This window comes from Zingiber officinale, chromosome 5A, assembly GCF_018446385.1.
Source record: "Zingiber officinale cultivar Zhangliang chromosome 5A, Zo_v1.1, whole genome shotgun sequence".
NCBI lineage: Eukaryota > Viridiplantae > Streptophyta > Magnoliopsida > Zingiberales > Zingiberaceae > Zingiber > Zingiber officinale.
Genome location: NC_055994.1, coordinates 29,446,669 through 29,463,165, shown reverse-complemented (window position 1 = coordinate 29,463,165; position 16,497 = coordinate 29,446,669). Strand labels below are relative to the sequence as shown.

The window sequence follows — 16,497 nt, the reverse complement described above, 5'->3', positions numbered from 1 at the left end:
CTCCCCCTAGGACCTAGGGTTACCTCTCCCTAAGGTTTTCTACCTACCTAGAATCCACTAGGAATTTTGCCTAAGAACACTTAGGACTTTCCTGCAAGCTCAGTCACACTTGTTAGATCACAAAATATCTTAACTTTTGATTTCTTTGCCATTATCGAAACTCAAGTTCGATCGTCTAGTGCTTCCTGCACTAACAAAGAACAGGGATGTAATCAGGTATAACTTGAACTTTTTTCCTTGAAATGCACTATTGGCATCTATAGTAGATTCATATAAAGTTTCGAGGAACTTAAATAAATTAAAATTAGATGAGCTATTTTGTGAACTTGAACTCCACGAACAAACTAACTTAAAGCAGGTTGAGAAAGATGTGGCTTTTCTTGCAGGTCCATCAAAAGAAACGAAGACTAGAACTCGAGTCAAGCTTAAGTCAGAAGATGAATCTGGCTCAAAAGCCGACAAAGAAGAACAACTCATGAACATGGTCAAAAAAATGTTCACAAGAAAAAGAACAACGCACAAAGAAGGACTTACAAAAGGTGATCAAATCAAACGACACGAAGGCAAAGATCACATGTTACAAGTGTAACAAGAAATGACACAACAAGCATCAATGTTCAAAAATGAAAGAGGACAAACCCAAGACAACCAAAAGAAAGAAGACACTCAAAGCAACTTGAGACGAGTCATTTTCTAAAGAATCAGACAACAACGAATCGAAGCATCACAACTACCTCGCGCTAATGGCATCTAGACCGGAATCAGAAAGTTAGGAAGATTAAGATGATGAGTCTGAAGATGAATCAAGCCACAAGTTTGCACTCGTTTCCGAAAATTCGAACGAGGTATCGTCTATCTTAACTGCTACTTTTTTTAAAATAATTGCATGTCTTAATAAAAATTAATTGGGTTTGAAAAATAAATGGAAACACTTCTTCAGAAAAATCAACATCTCGATGAAAAAATTAATACTCAAATTGAAACGAAAATCCAAATCATGCTATAAAACCTAAGGAGAAAAATACAATTTTAAAAGGTGAAATTGATAAACTTAAAGGATTGTTAGAAACCTTCACCACAAGATCAAAGAATTTAGACTTAACCCTTAAACCACAAAAAGTTGCATACAATAAGTCCAGGCTCTGATATAAGTCTAGCTCTACAAATAAAACTTTCATCTCATTAGTAAGTCAAAATTCAAAACAAATTAAAGCTTGAGTCCTGAAAGCTTGTCTAACCAAGAAAGTAAGACTCAATCAATTTTATATATCTAAAAATAAAATTCACTATCTAAAATCAAATCAAAATAAATTAATTAATTCAAACCTAAATCTAAAATGTAAAATGAAATCAACAAATCAAATCGAAAAACTAAATTTAAATCAAGTAACTACAAATTTAATTTAAACACAAGTTATAATCAAGTTTATTATAACTGATCCTGTCCGAACCAGAAGTCAACAGACGCTGGGCACGTGGCGCTCCAAGGCTCGCTGATGTAGATCTCCAACTAGTGTCGAGATGCTCCGGCTATCCTGCACAGAAGTCGACGACCCTCAAGTCGGGTAAATCACGATGAACAAGGTGGCTCCGAAGTCTCGAGTACGAATCCTCCTCGATGAAACCGAGGTTCTTTATATAGAGTCTGTGAAAGGTTTGGGCACGCTCAAGGTGCATAAGTGTCCTCTGTCCTATCCTAGGTATGCTGTCGAAAGCTTACTGTCCTTTCCTAGGCACGCTACCCGAAAGTTTACGACCCATATCACAAAGCATGCCCTCGATGGGACAAGGAATCCCTGTCACAAGATTTGGAGCATGGCACACACGTGAAACCTACAGGTTGTCAAAGAAAGAAATCCTCTGGCCTTTTCCTTTGCTCCAAACTTGTAATCCGAGCGGACAGATACCTAAACATCCGACCGGACATCCGCAGTGGTTTACTTGTGCTTTGTGGAGACTAACAAACAGGGGTGCTTTATGACTGCGGTCGGTCAAAAGGTCAGCTCGGTCCATGACCTTTTTAACTGAGCGTCGGAACCCCCATCGACCGGCCGGCAGTCCAATCGGACCGGCCGTCTACGGCCGTCCGTCCGGTCGGACCACACTCTCCTCTGGGTGGGCGGCTGTTCCGGTGACTTCCCCTTGGCGTTGACTTTGCAAGAAAAGGGGGGGGCCCACTCTTACTACCGGATCAATAACTATAAAATCAATCAATATAAACCTAAAAGTTAACTCCAAATTCAATAATTTAGGGGGGAGACTCTAAATTAGTTGGCATCTCCAAAAGAATAATTTATCTGGCTGGATAATTAGGACTAGTTTAATTAGGGGCAAAAGTTTAACTTGACAAACAGTATTGGAAAAGTTTTGGATGATACTAGGTTAGGGAAGCTCTGTCTATACATGCCTAGGAAGATATGACTTTAACCTGATATATTTGGCTTAGTGAAACTACCTGTAGCTACATCTTACTAATCCTAGTTGGTTAGACCAAAGTATTGTTCTAAATTCAGTGGGCAGGACTATTTGAAAAATTTTGAATGTGTGGTTACTCTAATGATGTCCAAGTGACTCACTACAGCTTAGACATTTATCCAAAGAATATCTACTTGTTAAACCCAAAGCTAAACTTGAATCTAACACAAGTTAAACTAAACCCTAAAATTCAACTTAACTTATCTCACAAAACGATAGGATTCTCATTGTCTGAAAACTTAGACTAGATGAGATGAATAAGGATAAATTAAATTAAATCAAAATAAATTAAATAAAACTAAATTAAATTATACTTAATTCTAATTAAATCAATATGAAATTTAATAATTAATTCCTTTAAACTTATTAATCTATCATATTTACAAATAATTATAAGTATATTATTTTTACTTGAAAACTAAGACCTTAGGTTAAGGGAAGGATATTTATTCTGATAATTTTTAAATTTTAGAAAAATTATTTACTTACATTTTCCAAAAAAAATTTCATTTCTATAGTGTTGCAAAATTATTTTGGCCTTAGTCTAGATCGAACCCATAGAAAGCATGATCTTATAAATCTAGGAAATGAACATCTCACAAACATACTAGGTCTACCTTGATTGTGTATTCAAAAACATAGAATGACGTGAGATGTGTAGGCATTTTGCTTGGATTTCAGATGCTTAGATTAGTGCATCAACATAAGTCTGGGCGAAAAATATAATAGTTTATTAATCAAGTTAAGTAGTCATTTTTCAACAAATATCTAAATGGACAATATTACTTAACTTGACTAACCAAGTAAAAACTGTTGTCTTCTATATAGCTAGCTAAAAACTAAAGGTTAGACATTTAAGATGTAAAATATGGTACCCAAATAATATTTAAATAATAAGGTTATTCAAGAAATAATCTTATTAGATTTTTCAAAAAATTTTAAAAAAATTCTGAGAATTTTTCGGAGCTCGTATGATGTATTTTAAGGGGATCAATTATTAGATTGTAGGAGAGCCTGTTTGGATATCCCAATTAAGTGGGAGTTGATTGAGAAATTTATCTAGGACTTGATCAAAAATACCAAAGTTTATAATTCCTTTTCTCTTCTTTACCCGTGCCCTAAGCCTTCCCCGCCCGTCGACTTCTCCCGATTCTTTCTTCTTTCCCATCTCGCCAACATCCTCTTCTCCTCTCTCAATCTAGCCATCATTCCAGCCGCCGACCTCTCCTCTTCCTCTTCGTCGCCGAGATCTCATCGCCACCTCTTCCTCTTCTCCACCGATCTCTCTTCATCGCCGACGCAAAGCCACCATAGCCAACTGCTAGGGACCATCATCTGTTGTTGTGGGTCGACACCGGAGCATTAGTGACGTCGTTTTCCCCCTCCTAGCCGTGCCCTAGCTCCCATCACGGATGTCGACTCCAGATCCACCGATGCTGACCCCCGATCCACTGTCGATCGAGGGTTGATGCTTTCCTCCTTCCTCCGCATCTCACTTTGTTACATCTGAGCCACCTCACACAGGGCTGATCTTTGGCTAAGAGCGAGGAGGCATTGCTGCCCCTCCTGATCGGCTTCCAACGTGAGTAGACGTGATCACCAGCCACCCTATTCACGATGTCGCATGTTCTGCTATCTTCGTGAGGTGCTGCTGAAGAAGACGATGCGAGATTGCCTCCATATTCTCATAACTGTGTGCACAGACCACCGCACACCCTCACACTCCTGAGCTCCTCTGCTGATCACCGGTGCTGCCTTGCAGCCTCACCTGAGGTAATTAATTGACCTAGCAGAGTGTTTGAGTGATTGATCTAGATCAATATTGATTTGGGGTATTTGACAAAGAGGACAGTAGCTTTGCTTAACTTTGGCTATAACTTCTAGCAGCACTTTCTTCGACTAAGAGTCAACAAGGCATCTCTGGATTGAGGAGGGACAATGATTTCATCTTTACAGACAAAGAGTTATTCCAGCTATAAGCCATCGGCTAAGCCATCAATTCGGGTGAGTGGTTGGCATTGATCTATGTTTAGTTTAAGCATTTGGATTGAGGAATGGTTAGTGATATGAGTTTAGTTAATCATTAAATTGATTGTGGAAGAAATTATAAGATCATTTAGTCAGATTTATTGGGATGTTGGTTTGCATTATCTGATCTACATTAGAACTAAGAGTTGACTGTGCACTTATTCCAGGGTTCTAATTATTGGATCGTGAATTTCTCTAGAGGGAGGGTGGGGGATAGCGATTTAAAAAAAACTTAGAGTGAGCATGCAACGGAAAAAGAATAAACGAATAGAAAGAGCAATGCTAACACAAGTTGATTTATTTGGTTTGAAGTCTGTGTCGACTTCTATTCCAAGGCCCGCACTCTTTGAGTGTTTTCGTTGGGAAATCACTAATAATTCGAAGAATAATTGCAGAATTGAAGTACAGGAATTATATATGGAAAACAAAACCGACAATAAAAAGATAGAAAAAAAAATAGCACTTTGTAGGAGAGTTTTCGCAGTGTTGCAGGAGCACAGGAGAGCAGATTATTCGTTGTTCTTTAGCTCCATCCTTTACCCTCCTTATATAGGAGGTTCGGGGCGCCTGGATCCTTTTGAGAACCCTAAATATGACGTAGCCAAGCCAACCAAGGCGCTCCACGTGGTGAAGTGACATTACGGATAAAACTTGCATTCCGGGCGCCCGGACTCCATTTTCCAACAATTTCATTTCCATGCAAGAAAATGTTAGTCCAAAGCATAAATGCAAAATATCCTGCAAAATAGAGTGTTAGCACAGTTTATGATAAAAGAGGGATAGTAATTAGATTCCGTTTCCTCGAGACCGGAATCTAGTCACGATCTCAATTTAGATATCCGAAATGGATCTAAGTCAGCTCAATGCCTAATGTTCCCTTCCCGGGAATGCGTCCTCACAGTCAGTCCCCTCGAGTGACTTACCTCCACTTACCTGCCAAATGTCTGGTCAGCCCTTCGACCCGTCTGGACTTTGTGCCAACTATTCGGTCAGCTCGTCGACCTAGATGGACTTCGTGCCAAATATCCGGTCAACCCATCGACCCATTTGGACTTCGTGCCAGCTATCCAATCATCCCGTCGACCTACCTGGGCTTCATGCCAGACATCAGGTCAGCCCATCGACCTGTCTAGGTTTCTCCTGCACACTTGGTCAGAGTGTTAGATAATAATGAAACTAACTTAACCTATTTTGTCATTCATCAAAACTTGAGTTAGACCGTTAGTGTTAACTGTACCAACAATCTCCCCCTTTTTGATGCAATGACAACCTGGTTAAGTTAGTAAAAAATATACAAGTAAAAAGTTGTTAAGTTAGCTTTTAAATTTTGTTGTTTGTTTAACTAACTTAAACCTCATAACCCTCCCCCTTTGACATTCATCAAAAATTAACATAGAACAAATAATAATTAAAAATGTAAGGAAGTCTAGAAAAGTGTAGAAGTGTAAGTCAGATTATCTTGGAGGAGTTTAAGCTAGAAACATAGAAAGATAACTTCTATTTTAAGTTTTTAACTTTTATCTTTTTCACAAAGTAGCTACGTTTAAAAACATAGTTAACTTTAGAAAGATACTGTAATTTTAACTTAATCTTTCGAAAAGAGTTTTGCAAAAAAACATAATTTGTAAATATAGCATTTAAAAAAATATTAAGGTTAAGTTCAATTTTTAAGTCAAGTTTTTAAAACTAAGTAAAATTTTATTTCTCAAGTTTTAGTTTGTAAAACCTAACTAAGTAAAATTTGTTTTCAAACCTAAGTTAATAACCTTTTAAATAACTTTCCAACAATATGTTTTTAAAATATAATTTTCAGTATCTACGTTACATACCCGAATAAAGTTTATTTTTCAAAAACTAAGTTTAAAGGAATATGAATTTCAAAATTAAATTTTGGACATTTTAAAGTTTGAAAATAAAACTAATTTTCAAATCTAAGTTTAAATAATTTTAACTTTCAAAATTAATTTTGAAAAATCCAAAAATATTTTTAAAACACTTAGTTTTAACCTGACTTAAAAAAAGATATTTTTCAAAAATTAAAAATAAATATAAAAATAATCAATCCTCCCCCTGAACTTGACATTACAAAATTTGTCTAACCAGTTAGCTACTTATTGACTATTAGAGGATAGCAGCTTTCATTTGGTTAGTCAAGTTAAGTCTAATTGTAATCAGTTAGTGTTTGATTAAACTGAATGACTTAACCTGATTAATATCTATTTGGTATTTAACGTCCAGACTTATGTCAATGCACTGAAATAAGTATTTTAAGTCCAGGCAATTTGCCTATGCATCTCACCCATTTCTATGTTCGGCAATCACAAACAAGGGAATCCTAGGGTGTTGGTGAGATGCTCAAGTACTAGCCCTAGGGGAACATGCTTTCTAAGGAATTATTCTAGTCTAAGGCTAAAACTAATTTAAAATTCTAGAAATGGAAGATTTAAAAAAAGATAAAGATTTTAAAATATTATTTTTTGAAAGCAGTTTTTGCAATTTTAGTATCCTAGTCTATGAACACATCCCTAATTTTCTACGTAGATTACTAAATTCACTTTCAGGGAGGGGTTTGGTAAATATGCCAGCTAAAGTAGATTTGGACTCAATATACTTGAGTTCAATGTCTCCTTTAGTGACATGATCCTTGATAAAGTGGTGCCTAATTTCAATGTGTTTGGTTCTGGAATGATGCACAAGATTTTTTGTTAAATTAATTGAGCTAATATTGTCAATTAATACTTTTACATTTGTAAGGTTTAAGTTAAAGTCTTTTAAAGTGTACATCATCCATAATAGTTGGGCAACACATTCTCCTATGACTATATATTCTGACTCAGTTGTAGACAAAGCAACACAGTGTTGTTTTCTACTAAACCAGCTGACAAGTGATGGACCTAGTAGTTAACATCCACCACTTGTGCTCTTGCGATCTAATTTGCACCCAGCATAATCTGAGTCAGAATATCCTATTAATTCAAAATTGTTGGTTCTAGGATACTACATTCCTACATTTGTTATTCCTGTAAGGTATCTAAAGATTCTTTTGACTTGAGTTAAATGAGATTCTTTAGCACATGTTTAGTATCTAGCACACATACTCACTGCAAATAAAATATCGGGTCGACTTGCAGTTAAGTACAATAGGCTACCTATGACACTCCTATAGTATTTTAAGTCGATTAGTTTTCCATTTGGGTCATCGTCTAGAATGGTATTAACTGCCATAGGTGTTTTTATTTCTTTAGTATTTTCTATCCTAAATTTTTTAAGTAATTCTTTGGTATATTTTTGTTGATAAATATAATTTTCTTCATTTGTTTGTTTGATTTGCAATCTTAAAAAGTAAGTTAATTTTGAATTAGTTGAGCCAAAAATGATATCATCTACATAGATTTGGACTATAAATATGTCTTCTTTTATTAATTTAACGAATATGGTTGGGTCAATTTGACCATGGTTAAACCCTTTGGATATTAGGTAAGAAGTTAACCTTTCATACCAGGCTCTGAGTGCTTGCTTAAGTCCGTATAAGGCTTTCTTTAATTTAAAGACATAGTTAGGGTGTTCTAGACATTCAAACCCAGGTGGTTGACCTACACAGACTTCCTCTTTGATCAGCCCATTTAGAAAGGCATATTTGACACCCATTTGATACAGTATGAACTCTTTATGGGCTGCATAATTGAGTAACATTCTAATGGACTCTAATCTAGCAAATGGGGCATAAGTTTCATCATAGTCAAGTCCTTCAACTTGACTGAACCCCTTAGCGACTAGCCTAGCTTTATTTCTGATAATTTCCCCAGTTTCTCTTAATTTATTTCTAAACACCAATTTTGTTTCTATTACTTTCTTATTTTTGGGTGGTGGTACTAAGTCCCAAACTTCATTATGTTCAAATTGAGCTAGTTCCTCTTGCATGGCTATGACCCAGTCTAGATCAAGTAATGATTCAGCTACAATTTTGGGTTCAATTTTTGAAATAATAGAAATTTGACTTAGGTTTCTAAAAGATAACCTAGTCTGCACTCTTAAGTCTGAATCACCAATTATTTGATCAATTGGATGATTTGGGTTGACTCTTATAGTTCTACGTGGTTGATTTTCTAAAGGTTCTTCTTCTTCTTCGTGATCATTGGTTCCTTCTTGATTACTATTTTCTTGAATAAATTCAATTGGTTGAGGTTGGGTTTGTTCTAGGTTTTGTTTGGATTCCTCAAATTTTACATTAATAGTTTCTTCAATTCTTAATGTAACCTTATTATATATTTTGTACCCCCTACTGTTTAGGGAGTATCCTACAAAGATTCTATCTTCTACTTTAGAGGTGAATTTTCCTAAGTGTTCTCTTATGTTTAAGATAAAGGTTGGGCACCCAAATACTTTAAAATATTTTATATTGGGATGCTTATTATAATATATTTCAAAAAAGGTTTTGTTGTGTGTTTTGTTTAGTGTTGTTCTATTTTGTACATAACAGACTGTACTGAAAGCTTCTGCCCAAAAGTACTTAGGAAAATTATATTCATTTAGCATAGTTCTGAAAGCTTCAAGTAAAGTTCTATTTTTCTTTCTATTATTCCATTTTGTTGGGGAGTTTTAGAGCACGAAAATTTGTGATGATATCCATTTTCAAGACAAAATTTATTAAATTTATGATTTTAAAATTCTCCCCTGTTGTCACTCCTAATTCTTTTAATTTTAAGTTCTTTTTCATTTTCAACTTGTTTGCAAAAGTTTGTAAAAATTTCAAAAGTTTCATCCTTATTTTTTAAGAATTTTACCCAAGTGAACCTAGAATAGTCGTCTATTATTACTAGGCAATATAAACTGCCATTTATTGATTTGACCCCATGAGAGTCAAATAAGTCTAAGTGTAGAAGTTCTAGTATTGATTTGGTTTGAGTTTGATTAGTTGGTTTGTGAGTAGACTTTGTTTGTTTACCTTGTTGACAAACATTACATATTGTTGAGTCTAAGTTGGGTAATTTTGGTAAACCTCTAACTAATCCATTTAATTTACTTATATTTCTGAAATTAGTGTGTGACATTCTTCTATATTATAACCAAGTTTCTTCTTTTTGTGTTAAATAACACTTAATTGAAGAAGTGGTTAAGTTAATAGCATAGATGTTATCTTTTCTAAACCCTTTTAGACTTATTGTAGGATTATCTAGGTGTTTTATTAAGCATTCTGAAGATAAGAACCTAACCTTATACCTAGTGTCACACAATTGACTGATACTTAGGAGATTATATTTGAAATTTTCAACAAGTAAAACATTTGTAATAATGAAGTTAATTTTAAGTTCAATATTACCTATACCAATTACCTTGAGTTTGTCATTGTATCCAAAGACAACTGTTCCTAAACTTTTGTAGGTAAGTTGTGTGAATTTGGTGTGATCCCCAGTCATATGTTTGAAGCAACCACTATCCAAGATCCACTTTGTTTCCTACAATAACTAGGGGTTGAAGGTTAGCCTATGTTTTGATTCCAATTTTGTTTAAGTAAGACTAATCGTAAAATTATTATTATTATTATTGTAATTATTATTATTATTATATTTTTTTGTTTATTTATTTATTTTTTTTCAAAAATATTTTAAAGAAATTTAAAAATAGTTTTAAAAGTTTTTAAAAAGAGTTCTAAAATAGTTTTTTAAAAAAAAATAAAATAAAGTTTATAAAAGAATTTTTAAAAGAAAGTTTTTAAAAGAATTTTTTAAATAGTTTTAAAAATTTTTAAAAGAATTTTAAAAGAAAGTTTTAAAAAGAATTTTAAAAGAATTTTGAAAATAGTTTTTAAAAAAAAATTAAAAGAATTTTTAAAATAGTTTTTAAAATAATTTTTAAAGTTTTTAAAAGAATTTTTTAAAATGATTTTTAAACTTTTAAAAGAAATTTTTAAAATGATTTTTAAAGTTTTTAAAAGAATTTTTAAAATTATTTTTAAAGTTTTTATAAAAATTTTAAAATGATTTTTAAAGTTTTTAAAAGAATTTTTTAAAATGATTTTTAAACTTTTTAAAAGATTTTTTTAAAATGATTTTTAAAGTTTTAAAAGAATTTTTTAAAATGATTTTTAAAGTTTTAAAGAGAATTTTTAAAATAGTTTTTTAAAATTTTAAAAAGAATTTTAAAATAAAGTTTTTTAAAAGGATTTTAAAAGAATTCTTTAAATAGTTTTTAAAATTTTTAAAAGAAATTTAAAAGAAATTTTTTTAAATAGTTTTTAAAAGAATTTTTCAAGTAATTTTTAAAGTTTAAGAGAATATTTCAAATAATTTTTTATTTTTTTAAATTTTATTTTATTTTATTTTATTTTAATAATTAAATTTTATTTAATTGAGTCTTTAGTCATCTCACCCGATCTATATTTTTAATCAGGGAATCCTATAATTTTGTGAGATGAATTAGGTTCAATTTTTGGGTTTGGTTTAACTTTGTGTTAGATTCAGGTTTAGCTTTGAGCTCAACAAATAGGCATTCTCTCGATAAACTTCTGGGCTATGGTGAGCCACTTGGATATCATTAGAATAACCATGCCTTCGAGGTTTTCCAAATAGTCCTATCCACTGAACTTAATACAAAACCTTGGTCTAACTGGTTAGGATTCATAAAGGGTAGTTTCGGTTAGTTCCACTTAGCCAAATGCACCAGGTTGAAGTCATATCTTCCTAGACATGCATAGACTAAGCTTCCCTAACGTACTAATTTTATTTTATTTTATTTTATTTTTAATTTAATTTATTTTAATTTAATAATTAAATTTTTTTAATTGAGTCTTTAGTCATCTCACCCGATCTATGTTTTCAATCAAGGAATCCTATAATTTTGTGAGATGAATTAAGTTTAGTTTTTGGGTTTGGTTTAACTTTGTGTTAGATTCAAGTTTAGCTTTGGGCTCAACAAATAGACATTCTCTGGATAAACTTCTGGGCTATGGTGAGCTACTTGGATATCATTAGAGTAACCATGCCTTCGAAGTTTTCCAAATAGTCCTATCCACTGAACATAATACAAAACCTTGGTCTAACTAATTAGGATCCATAAAGGGTAGTTTCGGTTAGTTCCACTTAGCCAAATGCACCAGGTCGAAGCCATATCTTCCTAGACATGCATAGACTAAGATTCCCTAACGTACTATCATCCAAAATTTCACCAGTACCATAGGTCAAGTTAAACTTGGTCCCTTTCTAACTAGTCCTAATTACCCTGTCGGGTAGGTTAGTTTGGGTTACCCTGTCGTGTAGGTTAGTTTTAGAGGTGTCAGCTATTCTGGAGCCTCCCCCTGAATTATTGGCTTTTATTTTTGAATTTTATTTCTTGGTTTATGTCTCTTCTTTTTATAGTTATAATTGACTTGATGATATTCTAAGTCTCGGTGGGGTTTAAAATATTTAGATTTTGAATTTGTTGGTCTAGTTTGTATTTTGGTTTTTGATTTGATTTATTTGATTTTACATAACATAATTTTTTTTTTTGGGTATGTAGTATTGGTTAAGTCCTACTTGCGTGGTTAAGTACGCTTTCGGAATCCAAACTTTACTTGATTGTTTGTGTTGGGTTATTAACGATTTAAATGTTTTATTTGAACTTGACTTGTAGCCAAGTCTAATTTTGTTGTAAGTTGATTTTTGGTTATTTAAAATTAGATCTAAATTCTTAGATCTTGTTGTAAATTTTTCTAAGAGATTTTTTAATTTATTAATTTCTACTTTTAGTAATAAATTTTCCTCCTCAAGTGTTAGGTCTTGAGTTGGATTTGGATTTATGATTTGTTTCTTGAGGTTTTGATTTTCCTTAAGGAGCAATTTATTTTATTTTTCTAATGTAATTAATTTATTATTTAAACATGCAATAATTTTGAAAAACTTTCTATTCATATTAAACTTTACCTCTTCGAGACCTTCGGAAAAGAGTACGGACTCGTGGCTTGATTCGGGTTCGGACCCGTCTTCCGATTCATCGTCCGACTCTGCTTCGAGGGCCATCAATGCGAGGTGACTCTGGTGCTTCTGGTCTTCGGCCTATGATTCGTCTGAGGAAGAGTCGTCCCAAGTCGCTTTGAGAGCCTTTTTCTTGGATGTCTTTATCTTGTCGCTCTTCAGTTTCGGGCACTTGTTCTTGTAGTGACCCTTCTTGTTACATCCGAAGCAGGTCACATTCCTCGGTTCGGTTGGGGGGTTGATCTCTTGTAGGTCCTTCTTGCTGAAGCTCTTCTTCCTCCTAGTAAACATTTTCCTTACCAGGTTCACCAGATGTTCTTCGTCTTCAGAGTCTTGGTCAGACTCATCTTCAACCTCAGCCTTGGTCTTTGTTCTTTCCTTGGATGAACCTGCAAACAAGGCTATACCTTTCTTGGTCCCGACGTTAATTTGCTCATGCAATTCCAATTCACAAAACAGTTCGTCTAATTTTAATTTTGATAAATTTTTTGAAATCTTGTAGGCATCCACGATGGATGCCCACAAGGTGTTACGTGGAAAGACATTTAACGCATACCTTATTAAATCATGGTTCTCCATTTGATGACCTGGAGTCCGTTGAGGATGTCCTTGATCCTCTCGTGAAGCTGACTCGCCGTTTCTCCTTCCTGCATTTTAATATTAAATAACTTATTTAAGAGGAGGTCACGTTTTGTTACCTTAGCGTCGCTAGTTCCTTCGTGTAGCTCGATCAATTTATCCCATAGCTCTTTCACGTTTTGATGCGGTCCTACCCGGTTCAATTCTTCCTTTATCAATCTGCATTGTAGGGTATTGAGGGCTTTGAAGTCCGTTGACGACTTTTTCTTCATGTCCGGAGTCCACTGTTCCGGGTCTAGTGGAATTCCAGAGTTGTTGACCGACACCTTGTAGCCTCTGGTGACGTTGAACCATTGGTCGAAGTTTGTCTTCAGGTAGACTTTCATCCGCTTTTTCCAGTACGGAAAATCATCCCCGTTGAATAGGGGAGAACGTACTATGCTGAAACCTTCAATTTGAGACATCCTGCACATAAGTAAAGAAATAAACAAGGAAAATCCCAAGACTTGGTCTTGGATTAATAGTGCGGGAAGAAATAAAAATAATATAAAAGCTAAATTGGTGTTGCACCAATTCAGATAACTTGCAACGAAAAATATTTCCAAAAAGGTAACAATACCAGTTTGGAATATAATGAAAAAATTGAAAATCGAAAAAATGGAAAAAAAATTGCACCTCCTTGTCTGATTGGTGGTTGCACCAAATCAGAGTGGTACCTGCTCTGATACCACTTGTTGGATCGTGAATTTCACTAGAGGGAGGGTGAATAGCGATTTAAAAAAAACTTAGAGCGAGCACGCAGCGGAAAAAGAATAAATGAAATGAAAGAGCAATGCTAACACAAGTTGATTTACTTGGTTCGGAGCCTGTGTCGACTCTTACTCCAAGGCCCGCACTCTTTGAGTGCTTTTGTTGGGCAATCACTAATAATTCAAAGAATAATTATAGAATTAAAGTACAGGAATTATATATGGAAAACAAAACCGAAAATAAAAAGACAGAAAAAAATAGCACTTTGTCGGAGAGTTTTCGCAGCGTCGCAGGAGCACAGGAGAGTAGATTATTCGTTGTTCTTTAGCTCCAGCCTTTACCCTCCTTATATAGAAGGTTCAGGGCCTTGGATTCATTCGGGCGCCCTGAATATGACGTAGCCGAGCCAACCAGGGTGCTCCACGTGGCGAAGTGACGTTGCGGATAAAACTTGCATTCTGGGCGCCCAGATCCCTTCCGAGCGCCCGACCTCCATTTTCTAGCAATTTTATTTCCCTGCAAAAAAATGCTAGTCTGAAGCATAAATGCAAAATATCCTGCAAAACAGAGTGTTAGCACAGTTTATGATAAAAGAGGGATAGTAATTAGATTCTGTCTTCTCGAGACCGGAATCTAGTCACGATCTCGACTTAGATATCCAAAATGGATCTAAGTCGGATCGACACCTAATGTTCCCTTCCCGGGAACGCGCCCTCACAGTCACTCCCCTCCAGTGACTTACCTCCACTTACCTGCCAGATGTCCGGTCAGCCCTTCGACCCGTCTGGACTTCGTGCCAGCTATCCGGTCAGCCCGTCGACCTAGCTGGACTTTGTGTCAAACGTCCGGTCAGCCCATCGACCCGTTTAGACTTCATGCCAGTTTTCCGGTCGGCCCGTCGACCTAGCTGGGCTTCGTGCAGACATCAGGCCAGCCCGTTGACCTGTCTAGGCTTCTCCTACACATTCGGTCAGAGTGTTAGATAACAATGAAACTAACTTAACCTATTTTGTCATTCATCAAAACTTGAGTTAGACCGTTAGTGATAACCGTACCAACACTAATTAGAAACAAGAGCTCTGATTGGAGGGCATTCAACACGGATAAAGGCGGGTATCTCTTGACTTATCTTTTATGATATTGTCACTTGGATATGCATAGTAATTTATAGCTAGTAGCAATGATCATGCTTAGATTTGCCCTTGGTATGTCACTATTGATACCTATTGTATGTTCTGTTTGTTGCCTGTTATGTATCAATATTTATATCTCTTAATTATTGTCATGTGTACCTTAGTTCCTAGAGTAAGTGATATACTAGGCTTCACTGAGTATAGGACTAATTTTCTGGATTTTATTATCTGGCATGTGTACTTAGATCTGTGATACCTAGGTCATGGTATGCTTTATTTTCCTATTGGTACATATTATGTGGAGGTGATTATGGTTAGAATTTACATGCTTAGTGTCATGCACCATCTTCCATGATTGCATGCTGTGTGATTGTCGGCTCCATTATTGTTGAGCACACCGCCAGGTACATGATCTGCACACACAACCACTCATGGGTTAGTGGTACATCAGGAAGGGTGTGTGCAGTTGCTCTGCCAAACTCCACTAGTTCTCTCATGGGTAGTGAGACTACAGTGTGGTAGCGGGCAGGGATCCCTCCCCTTGATTATAATACAGGGAGATGAGAGCATTGCGCTCCTCCACTCTGATTGGGGTAGGAGGATAGGTGTACTCCGATAGCATCCTGTCCACTCGGTCACTCAGGAGAAGTGATGGTAGAGTGCATAGTTGTCATAGCTCTACTCACTCGGTCTCACCATCGCGTGTGAGATGACTGACTGGAGTCAGGGGTGACACATGTCATTTTTGCATCATATGCATTGATTACATTTATTGTTTGTGATTGCTGCACTTTGTTTGTTACATTTTGATGGTTGCATATGATTGACATGCATACAGGAGACATTATATATCTGGTCTGACGACCCTTACATCTGGATAGGAGGTCCTGGTGAGTACAGTTCTTCTTCTGTTATCTTTTCAGTTTGCATTTCTTATTATTGATCAGAAGACTATATCTTACTAGGCATGTTAGCTTGATATTCACTGAGTTCTTTAAACTCACACCGTTTAGCTATTTCTATTTCAGGTAGTAGGTAGATTATTTTGGAGTCGCTTGGAGTATCCTTTCTGTCGATTCCCACATTACATCCGAAGACCTGTTTCTGGTTTTCATTTGTACTTTATTTGGTCTATGTTTTTGGTTTACTTAGCAATGTAAATTTAGGTTTTGGTTTCAGAGTGTTGTGATGTGGTGTTTTGTATTGTTTATTGTGTGTGGAAAGCCTAGCCAACTAGCAGTCTTATTTTTTTTGGTTTGTAATGGTTTCTTTCATTTTCTGCTGTGTTTCTGGTTTTTGTACAACCGAGTGGGTTGTTTAATATATATATATGTATAACTGTGTGGTTGTGAATATTTTTTCCAATCGAGTGGGCTGAGTATAAATTGCGTGGTTGTGTATATATTCCAGCCATGTGTTGTTGATATATATTTTTGTATGTATAAATGTTTCAGATTATCACGTGTACAGGGGAGATGCTATCGGATTTTTCCTCTGGCTGGGACTCCCCCGGGGCATGACAAATTATTTGGTATCATAGCCATAGGTTTACAAGGCCTGCTTTTCATATTTTGATTTCA

General features: G+C 35.2%; 1 long non-coding RNA gene across 1 annotated transcript; it reads left to right on the top strand.

Moving 5' to 3' along the window:
- The first annotated feature begins 3,576 nt into the window (after positions 1-3,576).
- On the top strand, positions 3,577-16,282 carry LOC121980367. The gene is made up of 4 exons (XR_006111513.1): positions 3,577-4,248; positions 4,363-4,479; positions 15,756-15,807; positions 15,946-16,282. It is a non-coding gene; the product is annotated as an uncharacterized LOC121980367 (long non-coding RNA).
- The last annotated feature ends 215 nt before the right edge of the window (positions 16,283-16,497 follow it).